We start from the raw sequence: 26,378 nt of genomic DNA on the forward strand, positions 1-26,378 counted from the left end.
CAGTCCCTGTTTCTGGATGGGAATCTCTGCCCCCCAACGTACCACCCCAGGTCCCCTCTCTGCTCATTTTTATTTGTATTGTTTTTGAGGAGGGGGGTTTGTCACAGCTAGTGCTTAGGGGCTATTTCCCAAGGTGCTCAGGAGACCATAAGGTGCTGGGATGGAATTTTGAAGTCCAGGATACAAAGCCCATTCTCAGTCCTTTGGGTGCCTCCCTGCCTGCCCCTCTCTCCTATCCTAAAGTCACAGGGGCGGTCTAGGGTCCCAGTCCCTTCCTACCACCCTTGGAATTAGCATGGACCCAAAACCTTCTCCTTGGATAAGCTCTTCCCTCCTGGCCTCTCTGACTTCTGGCTTCTTTTCTTCAAAGGCTCCTCCTAGCAACTGCCTTGTTTTATCTGGTAACATTGCAAATCTTGGGCCAGAGGGATAGTACAGGTTTGCTTGCCTTGCATGCAGCTGACCCTGGTTCGATCCCCAGCACTACATATGATCCCTACGTCCTGCTGAGCGTGCTCCCTGAACACAGAGGAGAAACCCTGAGCACTGGCCCAATGCCTGCCCCATCCCCACCCCCAAAAAGGGAAAGAAAATAAGACTGATTAGTGTAGAAAATAGGTTTGTTTATTAAAGTATATAGGGGATAAAGAGAGGGTACAGGGGTTAAGGTTCTTGTCTTGCTTGCAGCTGCCCTTGGTACCAACCCCTGTGCCTTGTATGATTCCCTGAGCACCACCAAGAGTGATCCCTAAGGTGAGACTCTCACCTTCGCCCTCCAAGAATAAAGATTGCAGACCCTGTTCATGATGGCCTTGTCTTTCCACATGCAAAGATCTGGAGGGAGGTGAAAATGGAGCCTGTCAGTGATCCATAGGGTTGTAAAGTGGCTGCCACCTCAAAGTCTGAGTCTTTTAGAGGTAGAAAGAGGAAAAGAGCATGGCAGAATCTTTATTCATCTCTATGATTGAGCAAGAACGTTTCACAAACCCCTCAATTGAACTCAATGGCAGTCTTATTGGACAAAAAGCACTGACAAGATCGTGGCAGGTGGTCTGAGAGGTGTCTGAGAACTGACTGAGATGTGATTTGAGAAGTGACTGAGAGGTGGTCTTGAAAGTGGCAGAGATGAATGAGAGGTAACTGAGATGTGGTCTGAGAGGTGACTGAAGTTGACTGAGAGGTGGTCTGAGAGGTGACTAAGGTGGTCTAAAAGGTGACTGAGAGGTGACTGAAGTTTCTGAGAGGTCACTGAGGTGTGTTCTGAGAGGTGACTGAGAGATTACTGAGGGGTGGTCTGAGAGGTTACTGAGAGGTGGTCTGAGAAGTGACTGTGAAGTGGTCTGAGAGGTGACTGAGAGGTAGTCTGAGAGGTGACTGAGAGGTGGTCTGAGGGATGGTCTGAGAGGTGATTGAGAGGTGATCTGAGAGGTGACTGAGGTGGTCTGAAAGATGACTGAGAGGTGACTTAGGGGTGTTCTGAGAGATGACTGAGAGGTAGTCTGAGAGGTGACTGAGAGGTAGTCTGAGAGGTGACTGAGAGGTGGTCTGAAAGGTGACTGAGAGGTGTTCTGAGAGGTGACTGAGAGGTGGTCTGTTTTCACATCTCTTTTACTTTATATCTCCCCTCCTGTGGACTGGGGTTCTGTGAGAACAGGGCTTTGCCACACTTAAATTTGTGATTTGGTCGGACTACAGGAGCAACACATGTGATGTTATGTATGTCTTGAATACACCATTGTTAAATGGAGGCTGAGAGCATGCCAAATGGTTTCCATTCCTTCTCCCTGCTGCTAGCCTGGCCCACCGGCACCCAGGATGTGAATAGGCTGGCATTTCACTGTGAGCCTTCAGGTCTGCATGAGGCTCCCTCTTGAAGCCACAGGGGCAGACAGATACAAAGAACGTGATGTGGCAGTGCTGGTCATCCACTCTCTCAGTCCTGTTTCCTGGACTCAGGGGAAAGTAGTGCCCATGAGGCTCAGCGGGTTGAGGCGCATAACTGGAATAATTTGTTTGGTCTGGTGCTCTGTCAATGTTTCTGGTGTAAGACCAGCCAATCTTCCAGGGACAGTGCAGCCTGTACGACAATGTACAGTTACCCCATTCACAAGAGAGTCTAGCTCAAGATATGCAAGAGAGTTACACAGCTGGAAGGATGGCAGTAGACCCAGCTCAACAATCTAGGACAAAGATGTGGGAGGAGCGAGACAGGTGGTCCTTCACCTGTTCTTGCTTGGCCTAGACTTGCCCAGTCTGCCAGCTTCTAAAATTGAGACAAATAGAATGTGCATAGGTGCCTGTCTACTAAGTTAGAAAAACTCTTTAATAAAGGGGTTAACGTCAATATTTTATTCTTTGTTGACCTTGCATTGTGTCTAATCCATATGCATGGTTTTGGATTTTATATCCTCTTAAAGGAGAAAAACCACTTGTGGCTTACGAGTGGTACAGAAAGAGGATCTGTCAATTTTGGCATCTGGCTTGAGTTTGTGAGCTCGTGTGTGTGTGCGGGGGAAAGAGACAGAGACAGAGACAGAGAGACACACAGAGAGACACAGAGACAGAGACACGCAGAGCATATATACATAATTGCACACACCTGGCACTCTGGACTCACCTGCCAGCCTGCTCTAAACATATCCAGCCCCAGCTCGATATCTGTTACTTTTTGCCCAGAATGTTCTCCCAGTCTCAGCTGGCTGTGGACTCCATCCAGGCTGTCGCTCCCTCCCGTGCAGTCTTCCCATGCCTCCTCCGGGGGCTCTGATTGGGCCTCTCGGAGGCTGCCCTGTCTTCTCTTGTCTCTGAGGAAGGAACGCCTCGCCCTCTCCATCGTGACCTGCTTCTCTCCACCGTGTTCCGAGTCTGTTCTAGGAGCCCTGCTGGAGCCTCCCTCCTTGGAGGGAGTGAAGCAGCGCCATGAAGGCATCGTGCACGCTGCTGACCTGCCTCGTGTGCATGGAGCTCTTCAGCCCCCCCCCCCCGCCCCGGGGTGCTGCTCTCCTGTTCCCACAAGTTCTGCCAGCAGTGCCTAGAGCTGGTCTTGGTGGGTCAGAACCGCACCCACAGCCACGGGCAGTTCTGCTGCCCCATGTGTCAGAAGGTGAGAACTTAGGCTCTCTGCTGCGTGAGGCAGCACCTTTCTGGTGGCCTCTCAGAATCCTCCTGGGAAGGGGCCCATCCCACACAAGTCAGCCCGGGTCATGCGACATCTACCTCGGCAGGACTGTCAGGTGCTGGTGCAGAGTTGGAGACATAGAGGACCAGGCGAGGGGCCGCAGGGGCCCAGCACAGCTCAGTGCAAAGTGAGGTCAGCAGAGAGCGTGGTCCACATTCAAGAGGAGATTCCCACCAGAGAGGGAGCAGGTGCTCAGGGTGGACTGGGCTAAGGGAGAACTGGTCAGTGCTGGCTGGGGACAGACCTGACATGTAGGGGATTGGGTGTTCATGATGCCACCAGCAGGCCCCGCTCAATAAGAGCCCCTGGAGGAGGCATGGGAAGGCTGCACGGGAGCGATAACCTGGACGGAGTCCACAGCAAGCTGAGACTGGGAGAACATTCTGGGCAGAATGCAACAGGTACCAACCTGGGGCTGATATGTTCAGAGCAGGCTGGCAGCTAAGGAGGTTTGAGTGTGGCCAAGGGTGTGACACAGTGGTGGAGCACGTGATTTGTATGACAGAGGCCCTGGGCTCGATTCCTGACAAAAAGGGGAAGGTGTGAGGGGTTGTCAGGGCACTTGGGAGTAGTCACAAGGAAGCAGGCTAGGGGATATGGAAAGTCATGTGCATTCTATCTTAGAAAAGGTGGGGTGTCAGCTGAAATGTTTAATCTGGAAGAAGTCATAATGCCATTGAATCCAAAAGTATACTATGATCTACACTACGTGCGTTCATGGAACATTTCTGTAGTATGTCTTCCCAGCTGAGATGTAGCGAAGAGTAATTAACAGTTTTCCAGATCTTTGGTATTTATAGAAGAAGGAAATACAGGATAAATGAATAGCAGGAAGAGGGAATCTATGTAAGGCGCCTCTGTCAGTGGGAACAGAGAATATGCAGAAAGGGGGGGCAACTCCTCAGACATGAAAGTATATGTGGCCAAGAGAGCAGAGCCGGGCCTGCTTTCGGACCCTCTAGAGCAGAGGTTTGCAAATTCACACATTGCTCAAGCCCCACCCTAGCCCAAGAAATCTACCTTTTTTAACTGAACGCACAGAAAGCACCTCCCGAGTTACACCCAAGGCTCCTACTGCCCCACTCTGGGTGAGCCCAGTGTGCTGCCCCCAGTCACCGCCTTGGGAAACTCTAAAAAGGACCATAAACTCTAAAGAGGTGCTAAAACTGCATCAGTTGCTCACGATTGGGTTTCAGTCCTGGTGAAACATAAATAAATTGAAAAATAATAGATAAAAGTACATAAGTATTGCAAGAGACCAATCTCTAAATCCAAGACTAGAAGCTTAACTAGGCACCTATTTGACAAGTAAACCATCCACTCTAAGAATAATGAAGAATAATGGTGGTGGAGCCTGGGGATAGCTCACTGGTGGCACTCCCACCTTGTATTTGGGGGACGGGAGGGTGGGGGACGCGGGGGTGGGGTGGGGAAGTGTCACTCCATTGAGTTTTATCTTCACCTTCAATGCAGAGAGATTCTTTGGCACAGACACTGGCATCCCCAGGGCTGTCACAATCTTTGATACACTGCAAGCCAGTGTGTGACCTTGGACAAGCATCACAACCCAGTGTGTGAGTAATGCAATGAAGTGTACAACCGTGTGTCATTCACGGGGAAGGAGAATAGAAACTCCCTCCATGTGTAATACATCGTACGGCACGTGGTATTCCCTCTGTGCCTTAGGAGTGCTCTAAGGAGTCACAGAGTATACAAATCTCAGTCCACTGTTTATTGCACAAAGTTGTATGAGCACAAAATACAGGTGGCAAGGTGTCCGAACTGCACACATCTGAGGCAGGGTTTCTCCTAATAAACGCTACCTACCCTGGTAGGTGGAGCTACCGTCGCAGGTGGAGTTCCGGGAAGGTGGAGCTACGATGTGTCAGTGAGATTTCCTGATTGCACTCCCTATTTGGGTCCTCTTCCTTGTGTCCTGATTGTGTTCTGGAGGAAGATGTCGCCTCTCCCCAGGATGCCCTCAGAGTGGTGGCGGAACTTGCCACCCATTCCGATGTCTTCCTGTTTCAGGTGATTTACTTGAGGGGAAGGGGAACAAATGAATTTCAAAGGAACATCCTGGCTGAAAACATACTGGAAAAGTTCAAGAAAGAACTTGAGACCCTCCGCACCAAGAAGCAAAATCAGCTCGCTCAGATGTGTGAAAAACATGGAGAAATTATGAACCTGGTATTCAATTGTCATCATCATCCCATTGATCGTCGATTTTCTCAAGCGGTCTCAGTAACATCTCCATTCGTCCTAGCCCTGAGATTTCAAAAGCCTCTTTTTACTTGTCCTTCACAACAGTGCCACATTGGAAGCTCTTTCAGGGTCAGGGGAATGAGACCCATCATTATTACTGCTTTTGGCTTAGCATACACCATGGGGAGCTTGCCAGTTATATTTTCTTTTTTGTTCTTGCTTTGCCATCCAGAATATTAAGTGACTACCTTTCAGTTGAAAGCACAACAAGAATACCTTTAATTCCAGAGCATAGCAAAAGATTACAACATAAATATATACAATGATAATATCATTTTTCATTATTTTTGTAGGGAGACCTCTCAGGAAGTATTCAGGGGGTCTGGAGAACACTCCCAAGTGATTCTTGGCCCAGTTGTGTGGACCTGAAATGTTCAGCCTTGCAATGTGGTGCTGCTTGAACCCGGCAATACTTGAGGGGGACAGGGGAGAACCATGTGGTACAGGGAATTGAAGTACAGCCCTTCACATGCAAGGCATGCACTTCAGTTGTTCGAGCCATCTCTGCAGCTCTCAGTCCTCATTCTCAGTATGAAGCCCAGGGATTTATATGTAGAGGGATAGGGGTGAGCTCAAGGGGGCATAGTACATACATAATTTAAGGGACCATGGATAAATGGGCCCAAATAGCTATAGTGTGGTTAAAATATAATAATGTATATGAGAATTTTGTTTCTTTCAGTTAGAGAGAGAGATTAGAGTTAGAGAGAGTTGGGTGAGATGAGGCCAAGAAATTTGCCATTCTTCCTGCTGGCTTCTACATATCTATTTGGGGAACTAAAGTGACATTCTGATGCAGTATATCATACAATGATGCATGTGCATATGGTGCATTAATAGTCCATATGATTCATTGTGCATTTATGCACATATCTCTACATGTATTTGCACGAACACATGGGCTGCAATCCAAGTTCAAACTAAAGAATCTTCAGAGGTACTTTAACTAAACTTCTATGGAGGTATTCTAACTTATAGTAGTAGTAGTAGTAGTAGTAGTAGTAGTAGTAGTAGTAGTAGTAGTAGTAGTAGTAGTAGTAGTATTCATGTTTAGGCTTACATCACTACCTTACATACCCAGTACCAGAGTATTAATATCCTTCCCCATGCTTCCTTGGTCCAGTCCCTTCAGGGGTATTTTGGTGTGCGTCATCTTTCCTGTGACACTGACTCTTGTTTGTGTTTGTGTTTGGGGCCATACCTGGTGATGCTCAGGGTCCTCTCCTGACCTGATGCTCGCTAGTCATTCCTGGCAGTGCTTGGGACACATGCAGTGCTGGGATCAAATGTGGCACTGACTTTAAGAGATCTTCGGTCAGCTACAACTCAGATGTGAATTAGGCATGAGTCAGGTATAGTACCAAAGCAGCTTTATTTGATCACTATTGACAAAACCCATTCACAAGCTTGTTTCATTGTCTTCCCCCCAAATCTGGAAGGTCCATGGTACCACCTAAGAAAAATATAATGTCCAGGGTCAAGAGGATAGTCTGATGGTGGGTAGCTGGAATTTGATCCTCTATAGTGCCCTGAGCCCTGCCAGGAGTAAGCCCTGAGCATATCCAGGTGTGCTCCCACCACCACCACCTACACACACACACACACACACACACACACACACACACACACACACAAAACCAGAAAATGCAATATCCTACTACAGATAAATGGATCAAGAATGTGCAGTATTCTTGGAATACTGTATAACAGTAAGAAAGGATGAAATCATGCAATTTTCCTCTCCATGGTTGTAATTAGAGGGTAACATGCTGGGACCGGAGTGACAGTACAGTGAATAGGGCATTAGCCTTGCACGCAGCCAACCTGGGTTCCATCCCTGGCATCCTGAGCATCACCAGGAGTGATTCCTGAGTGCAAAGCTAGGAGTATCCCCTAACTAGCGCCAGGTATGGCCTAAAAAGTCAAAAAATAGAGGGCATCATGCTGAGGGAAGTCAGCCAGAGGAGAGGGACAGACACAGAAGTCATTTGTGGTAGAAAAAGGTAGAGGGTACGGGAACAAGTAAAGGTTAAAGGCAGTAGAACTGGAGAGTTGTTCTACAGATCTGAGTTTATAGGAGCAGAAGAATGGAATGGGGGGGCTGGACATCTGTGGAGGTGGAAGTGAGCACTCCATTGGGATGATGTGTGCATGAAGCTATCATGAACAGTATTGTGAACCACAGTACCTTCACAAAATGTCACATGAAAAAGAAAAAGAGAAAAGAATTTGCTTATTGTCACCCTCAGGAGCGGCAGGGTCCGAATTCTGAGGATGAACTGAAAGGGACGAATGTGTCTTCATCTTTCCTCTGCCCAGATGTGCCTAAGTGAAGAAGAACCAATCTGTGGAATGTGCAAGCTCTTTGGGGGCCACCGGTTGCACCAGGTGGCCAAAATCTCTGAAGTGTGTGCGGAGAGGAAGGTGAATTTGGCCACGGATCTCCAGAAGGTGCTGCAGGAATCTCAGCATGCCACACAGCCTTACAGGTATGTGCGAGGACCCATGTCCTTGCCCCTGTGGACAGCAGGACACGGGGCTGACAAAGGTGGTGGCGGTTCAATCCAAGGAGAAAGTACAGCTGCTTTCTCTAGAGCCTGACTTTCCTAAGTGTGTTCTGAAGCACGTCACATTTTGAATTAGAGAATTAGAGGACTTTTTTCTTCTAAAAAATGGCCACATCATTTGCCCTTTACAATTTAGAATAAATTTGTTTTGGGGCCACATCTCACAGTGCTCAGATTTACTCCTAACTCTCAGAGTTTACTCCGGTGCTCAGCATCACTCCTGGTGGGGCCTGGAGGACCACATGGGGGTACCAGGGATCAAACCTGCATGATTTAGCTGCTTGAAAGGAAAGTTCCTGACCCACTGTAATTTTTCTCTGGCTCTCTAGAATAAGTTCTGACTTTCATGGCCTGTCTTTCTTAATTCCAAATTATTTCCCCCCCTGCTAGGTAGGATTTGGGGATTATCATGTTTTGTCAAGAGAACTAAATTTTCTAAGTCTCACACACACATATGTTGGTCTAGTTTCTTACATGGTAGATCACCACCCTAGTTGGCATCATGAAACTAAGTGTGTGATCATGAAAAATGTGCTTCAAAGGACTTATGATTTGTTGTTGTTACATGTTGGATTTGTGTTCCTAGTTATTTTGGGCTTGGGGAGCCATATCTAGTGGTGCTCAAGAACTACTCCTGGCTTGTTGCTTAGGCGTTGTTCCTAATAGTGCTCAGGGACCTTGTGGTGCCAGATCAAATCCAGGCCTCCGGCATGCAAAATTTGTGCTTTAGCCTGTTACAATATTACTCCAACTGCCTGGACCTACTTTATAAACTTGAGGTCATGTAAAATTTATCAGGTGAAAAGGACTTGCAAGTAGAAAAGGTTCAAGAAGCCCTGGTCTAGGTGAGTATTTGACACACTAGTGACTCAGTTCTTGCAGACAGAAATTACAGTTGATGGCCAGGACAGAGGACCTGAGGACTCTATCTATCCTCACCAGGCGATCTGTAGAACAGCAGTAGCTATTTTAGCATTGATACCACAGGTTGCGGGCTCTGGAAGCTGAAGCTAAGATAGAGTTTGTGATACACAGATTCAAGCGTGACAAGGAAAGGGAAGAAGCAAAGGAACGAGAGGGAAAGGCAAACTACAGCATTCTTGGTCGGCAGGGTCAGAGCATGCTGGGATTCTGGCGTGATCCCAGAGGGGGTCCTGCAGCCACCACCAGTGAGAGTCCCCTGCACTGGGCTGGAGCAGCAGGTTATTATAGATTCTCTTCCTCGGCCACCAGAAGTGGGGCTTGGGGAAGGACAAGAATCTGGCCACAGAGGCTGGTGTAACCAGCAGCCCACAAGTTTACCCTGAAAAGAGGAACATGGGCAGAAGAGCTCTGTGTCTGCTACAGTTGACTTTTATAAATCTCCTCAATACCAAGTACTGTTTGCTAAAATCAGGCTTATGACTTAGAGTTCCACCTGAAACTCTAACCAAAAGTAAACAGGAAAACATGAAACAATGGGTTTGAAGGCGCTGCACCTCAGACAATGCAGGACAATGATGCCCGAGACACAGGATAACAAGAAGGTGATCCCCCCACTGTTCCCTGCCTATTGCCTTGGGAGAATCACCATGGCCATGGGACAGGAGGAAGGAAGCCATAGTCCATAGAATCTGTGAGGTCAGGAGATTGATCCGAGAGTCGGAGAGGTGAAAGCAGTCTGAGTGCACAAGACAGAATCCAGAGAAAACACTGCACAGAGTATAGCCCCAGAGATCAGCAGAGGATCCCCAGAACGTTTAACAGAGAATCTGTTGGAATTAGTCTATGAGGAGTCCACCCTAGACTGGGGAAGGACCACAGAACAGTGCCTATCTCATACATCACAAGACTTGATAAGGCTCATACATCATGAGACGCTGGGGCAGCTATTCAGGAAACCAGTCCCAGACTTAGCCCTACTCCAGAACCACCAAACAACAAAACTCAGAGTTGAAAAGATTAAAATGGACATGCCATGAAAATAGACCAGATGGGATTAACAGCAGATTAAACATCATAGAGAAAAGTTTTATGAACTTGAAGGCATAGCAATAGAAACTATGAAATAAAAATGAAACAAGAAGCTGTGGAACACTTTTATGTGTCCCAAATGTATGGGTATTTTGAAATCCCTGAAAGGAATAATAAAGTGGGGGAAGGTCAAGAACAACATTTTCAGAACAATGACCCAAGTATTTCCAAACCTAATGAAAACTATAAAATGACATCTGAAAAGCTTGACTATCCCTCTCCTTACACACAAGAAATAAGACTAAAATGGTACTAAAGTACTTCTTAGTCAAAGTGATGAAAGCCAATGGTAAGGGTAGATTCTTAAAAGCAGCCAAAGAAAATGCATGTGGTTAACAGAAGAGAAGTCCTTCTTGTTCTACCCAAATAATCCAAGCAAGAGGACAATGAAGAAAATATTAGGAGAACCAATTTAAGAAATAACAACCTAGAATTCTATATTCAATGAAAATATCTTTCCAAAGTAAAGCAAAAATAAAATACTTTCAATACATACGTTGCCAGCAGACCCACACTACAAGTAAAGGTATAGCAAATCCTTCAGGCAGAAGGAAATCTAGCACTTCACAGAGAAGGAAGAGAACCAGGAAGGGAACTAAAGCATACCGATATATTGGTTTCCTACTTAACTCTCGTTTGGAGATAACTGTTTAAAAAAATGCAATAGATTATGGGGCTTATAATGTGTAAAAGTAAAATGCACGACAATAATAACATAATAGCTAAGTGGGCTCAAACAGAAGAATATTTGCACCAACTTACCATGCTGTACTATACTTATATTCTTCCTATACTTACTGTTCTATATCATACTGTTCTTACTACTCTATACTGAACAATAGTATTCCACATATACTCTGTTACTTGATACTAAAGCTACACTATCTGTATTCTATACTATCTGCTATACTGTATTTATTCTATGTTATACATGGATGACACACTATCACTTGAAGGTAGACTATGGTGAGTTATACTATAAACCTTAAAAATACTAAAATAACAAAACAAGTGATCTTTTAGGCAAGCGATGGAGATAAAATTGGCAACATGAAAAATGCCTGATAAAGTCTGAAGAAGTCAAGGAAAGAGAGAAAGGAAATGAAAAACATATTAGACAGAAGAAATACGAATATAATAAAAATCTCACTTGCTCATATCAACAATGCTATTAAGGGAATATACTCTAAAGATCCCAATTAAAAAGAAATGTGTCAGAATAAATTTAAAAAGTCAAGAACCACCTGTTGCTGCCTATGAAAACTAAATCTTATGATGATATCAATAGATTAAAAGTAAATGAATGGGGAGAGGCATATTTTGCTGAAAGAAACTGATCCAGTAATATAAGGTAAAAGCATATTTCAAATAAGTTCATGTAGAGAAGTTTATTTGAATAAAGGGATTGAAAGAATAAGAATATTAGTCCCATATGTTTATGCATCTTAGTAAGTTTACAAATACATCTTACTATGATTGCAAGACACACTTCAGCAACCACTGTGAGGGAACTTTGAAAAGTCAAAGTTAATATTTCAAAGGTCCTAGACTAGGTCTTATGGCATATGTGGAGCATAGAAAGCAAAGTGGAGAGAGAGAGAGAGAGAGAGAGAGAGAGAGAGAGAGAAAGAAAGGAAATAGGGGGAGGGGAGGGGAGAGGGAGAGAAAGAGGGAGAGAAAGAGGAGAGGAGGAAGGAAGGGAGAGAAGAGAAGGGAGTATGTGTATTAGAGAGGGCAGGATTGGAATGAGAGGTAGAGAATGAAGAGGTGAGTCAGTCTGGGGACTTACTTTGAGGTCAATGATTGAGGGAGAGAGACAGACACAGAGAGAGAAAGAGAGAGAGTGAGAAAGAGTGAGAGAGAGAGAAATCTGGGATTTTACCTCTATTGGGGTCAAGGGTGGGGGATCTAGTCTCTCAGGTTCACTATTGTGTTGGTGAGTTTAAAACAAAGTGGATGAAAAGCGCAGGAAGTGAAAAGCAAGTCGTCAGCCCAGAAGGTCAGATGGTCTAGGCCCGGCAGAGCTTTTTCAAAGGAGGAACCAGGGCAGGAGAGACAGTGCAGGGGTCAAGGCACTGGCCTTGCGTGCTGCTGACCCCATTCTGATGCCCAGCACCACATGGTTCCCTGTGGGACCAAGCCAGCACCAAGTCTGGAATACACTCCCCCCAACAATAACCCCACACTTCGAGGTAGAGCCCACTTCCTAAAACCACAAGGACGAACTTCTGACTTTTTGTACTCTATTCAGACAGATGTCTTTGAAATGGTTGCGCTGGTTTGTCACTTATCTTACAATAAAAATCTGACGACACAACCCTCCATAAACTGTCAGATTTCGTGTCAGGTGATGTTAAATGCTGATGAGGTGGGGTTTTTTTTATTCGAATCTTTCATTGATATTTTATTGAGGTAGCACTGATTTGCAAGAATATAAATGTTTTATTTCTGGAATACAGTGCTACTGTACCACCTCTGCCACCAAAATGCTAACAGCCTTCCAGCACAGCCTACTGGACTCTTTTGGACGCTTTCTGCCCCCCCCCCCCACCACACTCTTAATTGTGACCTAAGTAACCTCAGTTATGTGTGTGGTCTGAGTGCGAAATTCACTTTCACTGGACATTGTTTATGCTTCTTGCTTTATTCTCAAGATAACACAGAGTGAGATCATCCAGTATTTGTCTTTCTTCTACATTAGTTCCACTTATGTTGTAGCAAACCACTATTTAATCATTTCATCCTTTCTTAGCAGTCCAGTAGTATTCCATTGTGTGTATAATTTTTTTTAATTAAAAGATGAAACCACATCTTTTAATTTTTTTACTTAGGTATTATGATTTACAACAGTTTTAAGATGAATGTCTTAGGAATGTCCTGTGACTGCATTATACCCAACCATCAGAGTGTAAACACTGCTACCATTGTCCCCGGCTCCTTTCTCATTTGCTCCTGTCCCATGCCGCTTGGCAGACTTAATTCTGGAGGCAGAATCTTAGGGTTTATGGATCATCTTTGTTTTGTTGGTCCTTCTGACCCACATAGCTTAACCTGACATCCTTGTTCATCCAGCAGGTAACTGAAAGATTTCATCCTTACTCATTTCGTAGATGAGTAGTATTCCATTTGTGTGCAAATACCACAATTTCTATATGTCCTTAGCTGTTCTTGAGCATTTGGGTTGTGTACAGAAGTTGGCTATTGCAAATAATGCAGCATTGAACAGAGGTGTGCAAAACTCTTCTCGAATTTTGTGTTGTTGGGATAGATACCAAGAACTGCTGGGTCATATGGTAGTTCTTTTTCAATTTTTTAAAACGTCTTTATTCATACTGTCTTCCATAGAGACTGATCCAGGTAGTAATCCCAAAAGTGAATTGGTGGATCCTTTTGCTCCATATGCCCAGAAGAATTTATTGTTTCTGGCCATTTTGATATAAACCATTATTATTTGCATTTCTCTAATAATAAGTGATGAGTTTTTTTGTTTTTTGGGTTTTATTTTTTTGCTTTTTGGGTCACACCTGGCTATGCTCAGGGGTTACTCCTGGCTCTGCACTCAGGAATTACTCCTGGTGGTGCTTGGGGGATCATATGGGATGCTGGGAATCGAACCCAGTTCGGCCACGTGCAAGGCAAACACCCTACACACTGTGCTATTACTCCAGCCCCCAAAGTGATGAGTACTTGTGTGCGTGCTTGTTGACCAACTATATGTCTTTTTTTTTTTTTTTTTTTTGCTTTTTGGGTCACACCTGGCGATGCACAGGGGTTACTCCTGGCTCTGCACTCAGGAATTTCCCCTGGCCGTGCTCAGGGGACCATATGGGATGCTGGGATTTGAACCCGGGTCGGCCGCGTGCAAGGCAAATGCCCTACCCGCTGTGCTATCGCTCCAGCCCCTATGTCTTTTTTTTTTTAGAGAAGTGTTTAAGTTATCTCTCCATTTCTTGCTGGGAATATTTTATTATAGCTTTGTGAGTTCTTTTTTTTTTTCTTTTTGGGTCACACCCAGCGATGCTCAGGGGTTACTCCTGGCTTTGCACTCAGGAATTACTCCTGGCAGTGCTTGGGGGACCATATGGGATGCCGGGGATCGAACCCGGGTCGGCCTCGTGCAAGGCGAACGCCCTACCCGCTGTACTGTTGCTCCGGCCCCGCTTTGTGAGTTCTTTATGTAACTAGGATATTAAAGCTTTGTCAAATGTATTGCAATCAAATGTTTTCTCTCATTCAGTAAGATGTCTTTTTTGTTTTGCTGGTAGCATTGCTTTTACTTGTTGATGGAGTCAAATCCCCTAAGACACAACTGAAACCAATAGCATGGATTGTTTTGCACACATTTTTCTGTATATTTTATGGCTTTAGATCTAAGTCTTTTTTGGGGGGGTCACACCCGGCGATACACAGGGATCACTCCTGGCTCTGCACTCAGGAATTACCCCTGGCGGTGCTCAGGGGACCATATGGGATTCTGGGAATCGAACCCGGGTTGGCCGTGTTCGAGGCAAACGCCCTACCCGCTGTGCTATCGCTCCAGCCCCTAGATCTAAGTCTTTAATCCATTTTGAATTAACTTTTGTATCTGGTGTGAAATAGAGATATATGTTCATTCTTTTGCGATCTGGATGTGGCTTTTCCGTTTTCTCAGATGCTGATGGCTTGTAAGCTTCATTTCTCGTTCTTTCTTTCCATCCCAAATCTGGAAGAGCTGGTGAGAAAGCCCAGGTTTTCCTCCTGTGTTTGGTAATTACAGGAAGTTCGAACCTTTAAGCCCCAATAGACCCATCTCATACCCAGTAAAAAAATAAATAAATCGATACTTGTTGCTCCCTCAAGCAAAATTTGTGCTCTTCTCTTCTCCAGGAATATTTTTAATGTGTTTTTCGGTGTCCCCAGTAGTCTTCTGGTTTTTGATGAGTAACTCCAATAGATAATAATGAATCACTATAAACAATCATATGCCAATAATGTTGCAACATAGTTTAAATTCTGTGAAGATTCTGTTATTAATTTTTGCCTAAGAAGATGTTAAAAGAATGGCCAATTGTCTGCTAAGAAAAAAATTAAATTTGTAGTTAAAATATTTTTATAAGTGAAATATCCAGGCCCAAATAGGTTCAGTGCTGAATTATATCAAACATTTAAGGAGGAGGAAATGCTAAAGATACACAAACATCTATAAAATGAAAGGCATTTTATATTTTGTTCTTTAGGACAAGTGTTACCCTGAAACCAAAACTAGGCAGTTAAAAGTCAATATCCTTTGTAAACATTATTTACAAACTCTTTGAGTGTTGGGTATGCAGTTTAGTGGCAAAGTACAAGCTTTGTATGTTTGAGGCCCTGATTTGATCACTAGCAACACACACACACACACACACACACACACACACACACACATGCACGCACAAACTTCTTTTACAAATCTTATAAATCAAGCACAAAAGTATGAGAATTTTAATAAATGATTACCAAAGCAATTTATCCCAGGAATAAAGGGCTAGTTTAATATTCAAAATCCCATCTATGTGATTTGCCAAAATAACAAATTGTTATTATTTTATATTAACAAAACAATTTCTTAACAGTTTATTATAACATAACAAATTGTTGTTTTATTATTTATCTATGTCTGCCAATATTACATATGATCTTGTATACATATAAAATTACATACATACAAGTCAGAAAGAGAGAGACAGACATAGAAAGATCGCACTCATCTGTGGAATATAAAATAACAGAGTTTCCAAGAATAGTAGAAATAAGTACCAGTAGGTTGGCTTCATGGCTTGAAAGCTGGTCTCACATGCTGGGGAAAAAGGCAGCTCAGATAGAGAAGAGAACACCAAGTAAAATGTGGTTGGAGATCCCACTTGGGAAGCGAGATTCGAGATTCGTGCTGAAAGTAGACTAGAGACTGAACACAATGGCCACTCAACACCCCTATTGCAAACCACAACACCCAATTGGAGAGAGAGAACAAAAGGGAATGCCCTGCCACAGAGGCAGGGTGGTGGTGGGGAGAGATGGGATTGGAGGGTGGGAGGGATACTGGGTTTATTGGTGGTGGGAAATGGGCACTGATGGAGGGGTGTGTTTGCGAACATTGTATGAGGGAAAAACAAGCTCGAAAATGTGTGAATCTGTATCTGTACCCTCATGGTGATTCACTGATTAAAGAACAAAATAAATTTTTTAAAAATCACATACAATATAATCCTGATCACAATCACAATCACAATATCCCGTTAATCACCGATTTCTTGGGCGGGCTCAGTAACATCTCATTTCGTCCTTTCCCTGAGATCTTAGAAGTCTATTTGGACTTGGTCCTCCTAACGATGTTGCACTGGGGGCTCTTCAGGGTCAGGGGAATGAGATCCAGTTTGTTACTGGATTTAGCATATGAATACACCATGGGGAGCTTGCAAGGCTGTCCCATGTGGGCAGGAAACTCTCAGAAGCTTGCCAGTTTCTCCTAGAGGGAGAAGTAGGCTACAAGATATCGCTTCTGGGAGCTTGCTTTTAAGTCTCTGGATGTTGACCGTTGATGGGATTACACACACCTGGGTTCCTCTGCCAGTACCTTCATGCATGAGGCCTGTCCAAACGTGTAGAGAGGAGCCTGCAGCATGGCTGCAGCTAGGTTCCGGTGGTCTTCGCCGCCGGGAGCTCTGCTTGGGGTGGGGAGGGAAGCTGGAGCCCATGCCCTTCGAGGGGCCCTGGGGAAGACAGCCAGGCATACAGGCAAGAGACTCTCTCTTATAGTCCTATAATCCTGATAGACATAGAAAAAAAGTTTAATTTAGTATACTTTTTTTTTTCTTTTTGGGTCACACCCAGCAATGCACAGGGGTTACTCCTGGCTCTGCACTCAGGAATCACTCCTGGTGGTGCTCAGGGGACCATATGGGATGCTGGGAATTGAATCCGGGTTTGCCATGTGCAAGGCAAACGCCCTACATGCTGGGTTATTGCTCCAGCCCAATTTAATATACATTTTCATGAAAACTCTGAGCCATCTGGGAAAAATTCAGTCTCTGACACCTATTTGGTGTTCAATAGTCTAACTCAATTCCGGGACTAAGTATACCAAAACTAGTACAGTCCCCACAGGTTGAGATGCTTCATAAGATGGTGCCCACTTCAGATGTTAGTCAGACCTGGATGGTTTATAAACGGCTGTGTGTGTGTGCGCGCGCGCGAGTGTGTGCGTGTGTGTGTGTGTGTGTGTGTGTGCGTGTGTGTGCATGTGTGTGTGTGTGTGCGCGCGAGTGTGTGTGTGTGTGTGTGTGTGTGTGTGGTGTGTGGTAGGGAAAGAGGGGGAAAATTCCAGGTGTTTTAGAAGCATCATTTCAAAACCAGGGACAAAAAACAAATATATCTTTACCATAACACGGCAGAATAGAACATAAAGTCTTCTATGCAAACCTACATCTGACCTCAGAATTAGTTAACCTTAAAGTTCCTAATGACTAAGCCCAGGCCTCCTTCACTCTCACTGTTGCTACCTAACATCATATTAGAGGTTGTAACCAGTGAAAGTAGGCAAGAAAAAGAAATAAAAGTTTCAGACAGAAAATGAAAAGACAAACTTGTCTCTCTGTAGATGACTGGTAGGACGAAGAACTTTAATGGGGCCTGAGAAAACTTCATAAGATGGTGCCCACTTCAGATATTAGTCAGACCTGGATGGTTTATAAACGTCTGTGTGTGTGTGTGGTGGGGAACAATAAGTCTACTATCTTGATTATCAAAAAAGTTTCAAAAACTTATCAAGTCATATACTTTTAGCATGTCAGTGAGATTCAGGGAAGCTGGCTTAACAAAATGGAAGGACTACGTTTAAAAATGGGGCTTATTGAACTCTTGCAGGCCTAAATCATAAAGAAAGCCTTATGTTTCCTTATCCAGTCATTTGTGCACCTGTCATCTACTGAGTACTGGCCAGTGCTGACACCAGGTGTATGAAGGGGAGAGGACAATGAATTTAGGCCTCTTTTGCTCACAAATGCACGAGTCTGACCACTAGGTATTTGCCAACCATTCATATATGGCCTTAGAAACAGAAATATTTTAAGGTTTTAAACTTAAGTCATGGTGAAGAACCAACACAAATAGTTTTGGAGACATTTCCCTGGTAGACCCAAAGAGAGGATTTTGCTAAGTACCCATTTAGTTTCACCCCCATGTCTATTTCAGGAGATTTAAGAAAATCCTCACTCCATAGGTTGGATAAACCAGGTACATTTTCAGTGAGACTCAGGGTTGGGGAAATTAAGCAGACATGTTATTTCATAAACTTCTTTATAGGATTGCTCTGAAATTCATTGTACTGTGTCGCCTATTACCTATCATAAAAGAGGATTTTTAGATAACTCACTTAAGCTGAAGAATATGGTGTTGGAATCAATGTTAAATGAATTTTATCCTTGGGTGCACTATTCACTCTATAAAGTCTACAATTATATCAGGTAACATATCAAATACATTTTCTGTTTACTATTATTCTATTTACTATATTCTATTTATCTTACTAGAAAATAGACCATTTATAAGTGTAAAATCCCACTATTTGGAGCACATTTCATTTAGGGCACAGACTATAAAGTTCTCCAGGGGACAAATAGCAACTAGTATGTAAAAATTTTAGGTGAATAAAGAAATATTTAAAATCTTGAAAGGCCCAACTGAGTAGAGGAGAAAAGTTGCTCAATGATCTGTTTTTCATTCTCATCTTTCTTACTTGCTTGAATGAGGCAACGTCTCAGAAAACACTCATTGCCATGGCCAACAGAACATTCCAGACTGGTGTGAATTAAAACAGACACTTGGCCTCAGGAACCTGAACTTTGCCACTTTTCTCTTTGCCTCCATGTCTGTCAGATCTTAGCTTAGCCCTCTAGCTACTCCCTGCACATAAATAATCTCTGTGCTACCCTCAGATTCAACATTTTTTCTTTTTTTTTCCTTTTTGTGTCACACTCGTTGATGCTCAGGGGTTATTCCTGGCCCATACACTCAGGAATTCCTCCTGGTGGTGCTCGGGGGACCATATGGGATGCTGGGAATCAAATCCGGGTCAGCCTCATGCAAGGCAAATGCCCTACCCGCTGTGCTATCGCTCCAGCCCCAGATTCAAAAAAATTTTTTTTAAAAAAAACCTCTTTGCTACTGACTCCAGAATTTCACCTCCAGCTCAGGTGTCTGTCTGTCTGAAGTCTACACTGGCTACCAGTAGGCATCTCAGAGAATCAATTCCTGATTCTCTCTGGTCCTGGTCTTCCAGCACAAACACCATGTCTGCCTCACGAAAAGGAGCTCTGTTCCAGAGAACTGGTCATGCCTGGCACCAGACTTGGTTTACAGTAGACATGTCATAAGATGTTTTTGCCCCCCTGACACTTCCTTTTGGCCAGTGATGTGCCAGGGTGGGGGGGAGGGTAGTCTTCCCTTCTACATGCTTACACGGATCTTGTGGACCTTATTGAGTTACAGGACTGACAGTGTAGCTCAGAGATTCCACATCATCCTTTACCTCACATCTGGTGCATCCCAACACTGTAGTCTCTGATGAGGAACGGCCTGTCTACAGCGAGGAGTCAACTGACAGTCACGTGGCACTGATGGTCTCCAGAGACTCATGTGTCAGAGGGGCAGAGGCCAGCATAGGAGATCAGTATTTCTCACAAGGACAGTACATTGAGGGTTAGATGACTCTGAGGTAACACCCCCCTTAAAGTTACCAAACTAGGTCCTCCAATTTGGCGATTTCTTCAGTAGGAGCTGTATTTGAGAAACTCACAAGCAGTGGCTTTGAAAACCAGGCCTTTTGTTTTCTCGTTTAAGCCATGGACAGAAGTAGAGCATCCGGACCGGCCACGCTGCTGTGTCCATGAAGCCCTGCCTTCTTTCAGCTCTGGTGTGCATTCTTGTCAGCACACAGTTGGGTGCACGTCAGCGAGAGGGAGGGGTAGACCTAAGCGCTAGGCTACCCTTAGGAAGCTGCCAGCTTCATCCCAGTAGTCCTGCCTTGGTCGCAGCCCAACTGCAAGGAAAGCAGGAAACAAATCTGGTATTTCTGGTTTGGACAGATTTCTGGTAGAGATTTCTGATATTTCTGGTACAGCCTTACACCAGGACTTGCTTTGCGTTGTCTTCTGGGTTGCACCTACGGCACCGCATGGGGTCTCCCATGCAGTGACCCCTGGGCACAGAGCCAGGAGGAAGCCCTGAGCACTTGTGGGTGTGGTTCCTACAAACCAACCAACCATCAAATCTGAGAGATAGTGCAGCAGGTCGGCATTTGCCGCCCACGTGACTGACCCAGGTTCTGTCTCTAGTGCCCCCATGGTGTCCTGAGCCACCAGGAACGGTCCTGCAGCAAAGGGCCAGGAGTCAGAACGAACACCACTGGGTGTGGCCCCTCAACCAAACCAAATCCAACCCCATCAAATCTGCTACTTTTCTACTCCCACCGCTGACTGGAAGAACGAGGGGGTCTCTGGTAGGAAAGCGGATGCTGGGCAACCAGTTGTGATGAGGAAGATTCAGGTGTCCCCGGCTTGGCCTGGCAGGAGAGGCCAGTGTCCGGCCTTCTCTCTGGAGGTCTGTGTGGAGGACATGTCCGTGCTGCTTCCTCAGGAGCGGCTCATGGGGGCGCTCTCCAGCAGTGCCCCTGAGGTGCAGGCCATGGTGGACGCGGCTGCTCAGCGGCATCAGAGGGCGCGTGGCCTCCTTGAGGCATCAGCTGGAGCGCCGGCTCTCCTCCAAGCTGGAGACGGTACAGCTGGTGGCCAGCGGGCTGGACGCCCCTGACAGCTCTGCCAGCAGAGGAAGGGGCTGCTGCAGCCCAAGGAGTGCCGTGCAGTCTCTCCATGGGCACAGAAGGCCAAGGCAGAGATGGAGAGACTGGTAGGGGCAGAGTGGCCCCCAGGTCCCTCCAAAGACAGGATCTCTACTAGGCACTGTTTCCAAGAGCTTGTTAAGAGCAAGATCCGTGTCTTTGTGCTGCCCGAGAGTAATTCAGTGCTGGCCCCCACACTGGGTCTTTGCAAGGCCTGGCAGAGGAGTTGGGCACAGCGCCTGCAGTCTCACCAAATGCTGGAGATTTTGTCCAAGGCACTGGTGGATTGGATGCCCAGACCCGGCCAAGAGGCAAAGCTTTCAGGGAACCTGGGTAATTCCTCGGGCAGTGCGCCCTGGGCCCATAGGAAATGGCTTTAGGGAGCCAAGGGTATAACACATTATCTTGGCCCCAGAATGTCAGTAACTTTTACTATTTTAGCTGCAACCTGAAAATTGCCAGACTATACTTATAAAAAGAAAAAAATTTCTTTCCATGTTGTGGTTTCTCTTCTGATTTTGGCTCTTACATTACTAAGTGAATAGAAAAATATATTTTTCCTTTTCCTAATGGAAATATACCTTGAAGCAACAGCTTGTTGCACAGGTAGGAAGGCTTTGACTTGTGAGGGCTGTTGGTGTGGCCCTGTAGGATGGGTGGTTCAGGAGGTATATTCGTAGCACAAAAGCTTTTTTTTTTGGTGCTGTCCTGCAATTTTAATTCAGTGAGCCTCAGATCCTATTAATTTAAATAGCAAAGATTCTCCAGCAATGACAGTTTTGGTGAGCTCTTGTCCATGACTTGTAATTCCCCCAATTTGTTGAGTGCTTGGTACACACAACTTGGCACTCTATATGTAATGAGCTAATCTTGTTCTCAAAATAACTGAAAGGTATGAGAATTATTGTCTCTTCTTTTATAGAAGCTAATGAGGCATGTAATTTATTTTATTGGGGAAGTGGGCCCAGACCACACTTGGCTGTGCTCAGGGCTTACTCCTGGCTCTATGCTCACTCCTGTAATGTTCAGGGAAACAGGCAGTGCCAGGAATTGAATCAGGTTGGCCACATGCAAGGTGAAAGCATTTTAACCCCTGTTTAGCCCAAGTCAGAGAATAACTAGGTCCAGACTAGTGTCATGGAAAATACAAATTCAAGTGCATCTGGCTAGAATCCTAGCTTCTCTCAGCCTGCCTCTAGAGTCTCTGAAGGCAAGACTGATTTGGAAACATCACCTGAGAAAACACTGCAATCTGGGCTGAGAGTGTGAGTCAGTGGTAAAGTGCATGCTTCGTCTGCCTGAGACCTGGCACTGAAAAAGAAAACCCCCCCCAAAACCCAAAAAACAAACATACAAACTAGAGCACCACTATCATTCTTCAGAAAAGAAATTGCTCTTCTATTTCAGATTTTCTGGTGGGTACTCAAATATCACTATAAAATCCAACATGTTTGGGACCCTAAGTAGTGCCCACTGTATGTCCAAGCAATGCATTTAACGCCGCCTTCGGTGACATTGTGGAAGCTTTTCCTCACCCCCATCTTAGCTGGTCGGAAGAAGTTTCATTATTCTGATGAACAAAATGAAAAAGAGGTCGACCATTCACACAAAATTGGTCAGCATCATGGGAGGGACCTGGATTTGAATGTCCTCCCTCTAGTGGCTTCATTACCAGTTAAAACTGGTTGTAAGTGATGGAAACTGAGTCACTGGTGCTGGGAAAAGAGGTAAGGAGCATCTCCTGAACCCACCGGAGAGTATGGGGTGGGCTCAAGGAAAATGCTCAAAGTCTGCAGTGAGAACCAGTTGCTGTCTATGTTGTCTGTTCTCAGCTTCTGTTTCCTTCTTCCCTGTAGAGTGCTCCTTCTCACCTCAATTCTGTCTATATGAAGAGCAGGGACATTAAACCACTCATTTTGACTCATGCTGAGTAACTGACCAGAGGGTGCAGCCACCCAAATATTCAAGTTTTAGCTTGGGAGGGGCAGTGGGGAGGCCAGTCAGAGGAAGTTCTAAGAGTGCATACTTTTGGACTCTTTACTTGGGTAGTTTTGGTTACAAGAGAACAACAAAGATGCAGGAGCAATCTGTGACTGCGGGCAGGAGGGGTACAGACATGTGGACCAGAAGTGCCCAGGCTGGGGCTGGAGCTATAATACAGTGGGTAAGGTGTTGGCCTTGCATGCGGATGGGCCCAGGTTTGACTCCTGGCATCCCATATGGTCCCCCGAACTCTGTGTGCATAACCAGGAGTCACCCCCTGCCCAAAGCCCTCCCCCACAGAAAGAAAGAAATGCCCAGCGCCCTGGGCTAGAGTGAGCACAGTGGCTAAGGTGCTTGCCTTGCTCATGGCCAACCCAAGTTCATCTCCAGCATTACCAAGAGTGATGCTGGAGCAGTCAGGAATGTGCCTTGAGCCCCAACAATGCTCCCCCTCACAAGTAAAATTGGAATGAAAATAAAAGGCCTCTGCGACAGTGGCCTATGGAGTGTTTGGGTTGCTATCTTGGGGAGCTCAGTCTACTCGGGAGTCCTCTCCCCTCCCACCCGGCTCTGCTGTCCACCCTGTCAGGAGCAGTAGCCGTCACCACTCCGCTCTTGCTCCCTCCGCCGCTCCATAGCCTTCAACTCGCTTCCTCTCCAGACTGCCGCACTCTGAACTTCACCCTCAAAGGAAGGTTATAGCACACGTATGCAGACAAACTCTCGTTTGATGGCTCCAGAGTGCTAAATGCTAGCATCACCTACTTGGGTTTTCTTGATCACACCCCACAATACCCAGGGGTTACTTCAGTCTCTTTGCTGTTGGGGATTGGGGTGCTCGCTACAGGTTCTTCTGGAGGACCCTGCAGTGCCAGAATCTGTGGTCGATATTCTCACTGGAGGGGAGGGTTATGTGAACGGGTGGAAGAGAGAAGAGGCAGCCTCAAGAAGGGAGTCTACCGCTTCCCTCTCTCCCCACCTCGGCCACCCAAAGAAGTGCCTGGGAAATCTAGATCTGATGTAAGTCAGCTGCGAGCACCAGCGTGGTATGGCCTTGTGTCTCGCCACTCTGAGGTCATTGTCAAACCACACCTGGGTTTCCCCGCTCTACCTGGTGTGGGAAAGTGATTTCTTTTGGAACCCAGGCTAACTGAGGAATTGCTCTTTGCAGACAGGAAGTCATACCAAAATCTTACCCAGTCTCAAAGGTCTGCCACCTTCCCTTACAGAAAATAATTTGATTTGGGTAATAAAGGTGGGGTGGGAGGAGACATACACATAACACACAAATGCACATGAGTACTCGCTAGAGAGGAAACATTTCTCCTGAGAGCAAAAGGAAGTACACATGCCAGGCACACGTGCAGGCCTTTCTCCCTGGGGGAAATGTATCTTAGAGCAAGAAATTACAGATTTCAGTGGGAGATACAGGCAAGTGTGCACCTTTTCCTCTGCCATGGGTTCCCCAAGCTGACCCAGAAACCTGTTGCTAGGGTCATTGCCAACGGGGTAAGCTTGGAGATGGATTTTAAGAAGATGAAGTGAACAAAGTGTGGCCTTAGTTCCAGAGGTGTCACATTCCTTCCTGGGGGTCCAGCCACATTCTGGGCCAGGAATTCCGAATCTCAGTTTTTCCTTAGGCGGGTTGCCTGAGATGGGTCCTGTGTCTCAAAAGCCTTCGCGCTTTTGAGCTGGTTCAGCTTCCAATAGTTTCCTTACAGTATATACTACCAAGGCTTTTTTTTTTTTTTAAATCTCCCTGCCTGAAAGAGATCTAACCCCAGCCTTTTGCATGCAACATGTAACAGCTTTCTCCCCTGCACGGAAGATGTAAAGAGTACTGAAAATGGTGTTGTTGATTTTGAGGGGAGAGGGTGAAGGAAGGGCGCAACAGTTGTGCTGGGTGATCAGGAAAGGCCACAGCAGGCTAAGTGTCAGTGGCCACTCAATGACCAAGACCAATCAGGTGAGGGGCTGCGGGAGTAGGAGGGAGCGGGAAGGCAGGGAGGAGGAGAGGAGGTTGCTTTGGGTGCCAAGCAGGCTAGGTTTGCGCGGCATTTGAATGATAAAGATACAGAGCAGGAGGCTGGTCCTTGGTGGAGGAATCCGGCAGTGCGAATGATCCAAATAACCCGCAGCACCTTAGCCTGCCTGATGCCAGCTCCTCAAAATCAATGTTAAGTGACACGCGATGCTTATCACCCGCGGTCCCCCCAAATTCCCGCTGGCTCGCGCCAGGGTGCCCCGGAGGGCTTGGAGCTGGGCTGTGACAGTCCACAAGACGCCCTAGCCACGAGCCCGCATGCAGCACGGTGCCCCCACGAGCTAATTAGGCCAGCTTGCCGTGCGCGCGGCGCGGGTTTCTGGGCCAGCCGAATTTCCTTGGCAGACGCCGTGCCCGGTGCCTTCGGTCTCTGCAGCGTCAGCACCTCGGCCGGGCTCCACCACGACCACCACGGACCCGGGCTTCAAGCGGCTCAGACGCCCCCTCGGGAGCACGCGCGTCTTCCGTGCCCCGGGCCCCGGCCGTGGCAGCGGCGGGCCGGCGCGGCGCCTGCGAGCGGGCAGACAACGGTTTCTGAGTCTGCAAACGACGCCTCCGGTCGCGCTCGACTGTCGCCGGCAGCTGCGGAAGGCGCCGCAGAAGCAACACGCTGGGTGCCAACCGACACAACTGCCTCTCGTCCGCAAAAGGGTAAACTGAGGCACAGCCCACTCCGGCGCGGCGGGCGCCCGGCGGTCCCGAGCCACCTCGCCACCACGTGATGGGGCTCGTTCATCACCCGCGGAAGGCGGGCCGCCGTCCCCGCCACTGCCAGCTGTCCAATAGGAGAGCGGGAACGGGCAGGGTGGACGGTGCCACTCAGCGCGGGGCGGGCCCAGCCGCCGCCCACCAGTGGGCTCCCAGCGAGTCCTGCTCGACGGAGGCGAAAGGGCGGGACGCATGTCAGTCAGGCGGCCCGGCCAATGGGCGCGCGCGCTGCCCTCGCGCCCGCCCCCACCTCGGCCTCCCGGTGCCCGCGCTGTCTTCCCTCGGGCCGCCGCGGCGGCGCCCGCCCGCTCCACTACCTGGGATCCCGCGCACTGCTCTCGGCCAGCGGCGGGCGGCGGCGGGCGCGGGGCCCGGCCGTCTCCACAAAGGACGGTGGTGGCGGCGGGCGGTGACCCTCTCCTCGAGCCTGAGGTGGGTACGGCGGGCGGGAAGGCAGGCGCGGGCCCGTCGCCATTTTCCTCCGCTCAGACTACCGGCGGCTCCGGGAGAGGAGCCGCGCGGCGAGCGGAGACCGGGGCCCAGGCGGGCGGGTGGCGCGCGGAGCACGGCTGCGGCCGCCGGCGGCGCGGGCGGGGGATGGGCGCCGCGTGGCGGCCGGCCCCAACCCCCTCCGCTTCCCGCCAGCGCCTCGCGGGCCGGCGGGGGAGGGGTCGTTCTTCACATTCTTCACCCCGCCCCTCCCCCCACTTCAATCAAACTTGGGCGGGGGAAGTCCCGCCCTCCGAGCGCGCCGGTTGGCCGGTGCCG

At 47.1% G+C, this 26,378-nt stretch overlaps 1 pseudogene; it reads right to left on the reverse strand.

Moving 5' to 3' along the window:
- The window catches only part of LOC101536803 (COP9 signalosome complex subunit 4-like), a 34,622-nt pseudogene extending 8,537 nt beyond the window's left edge, over positions 1-26,085 (reverse strand).
- Positions 26,086-26,378: the final 293 nt, after the last annotated feature.

Source organism: Sorex araneus, chromosome 2, assembly GCF_027595985.1.
Source record: "Sorex araneus isolate mSorAra2 chromosome 2, mSorAra2.pri, whole genome shotgun sequence".
NCBI classification, from domain to species: Eukaryota; Metazoa; Chordata; class Mammalia; order Eulipotyphla; family Soricidae; genus Sorex; species Sorex araneus.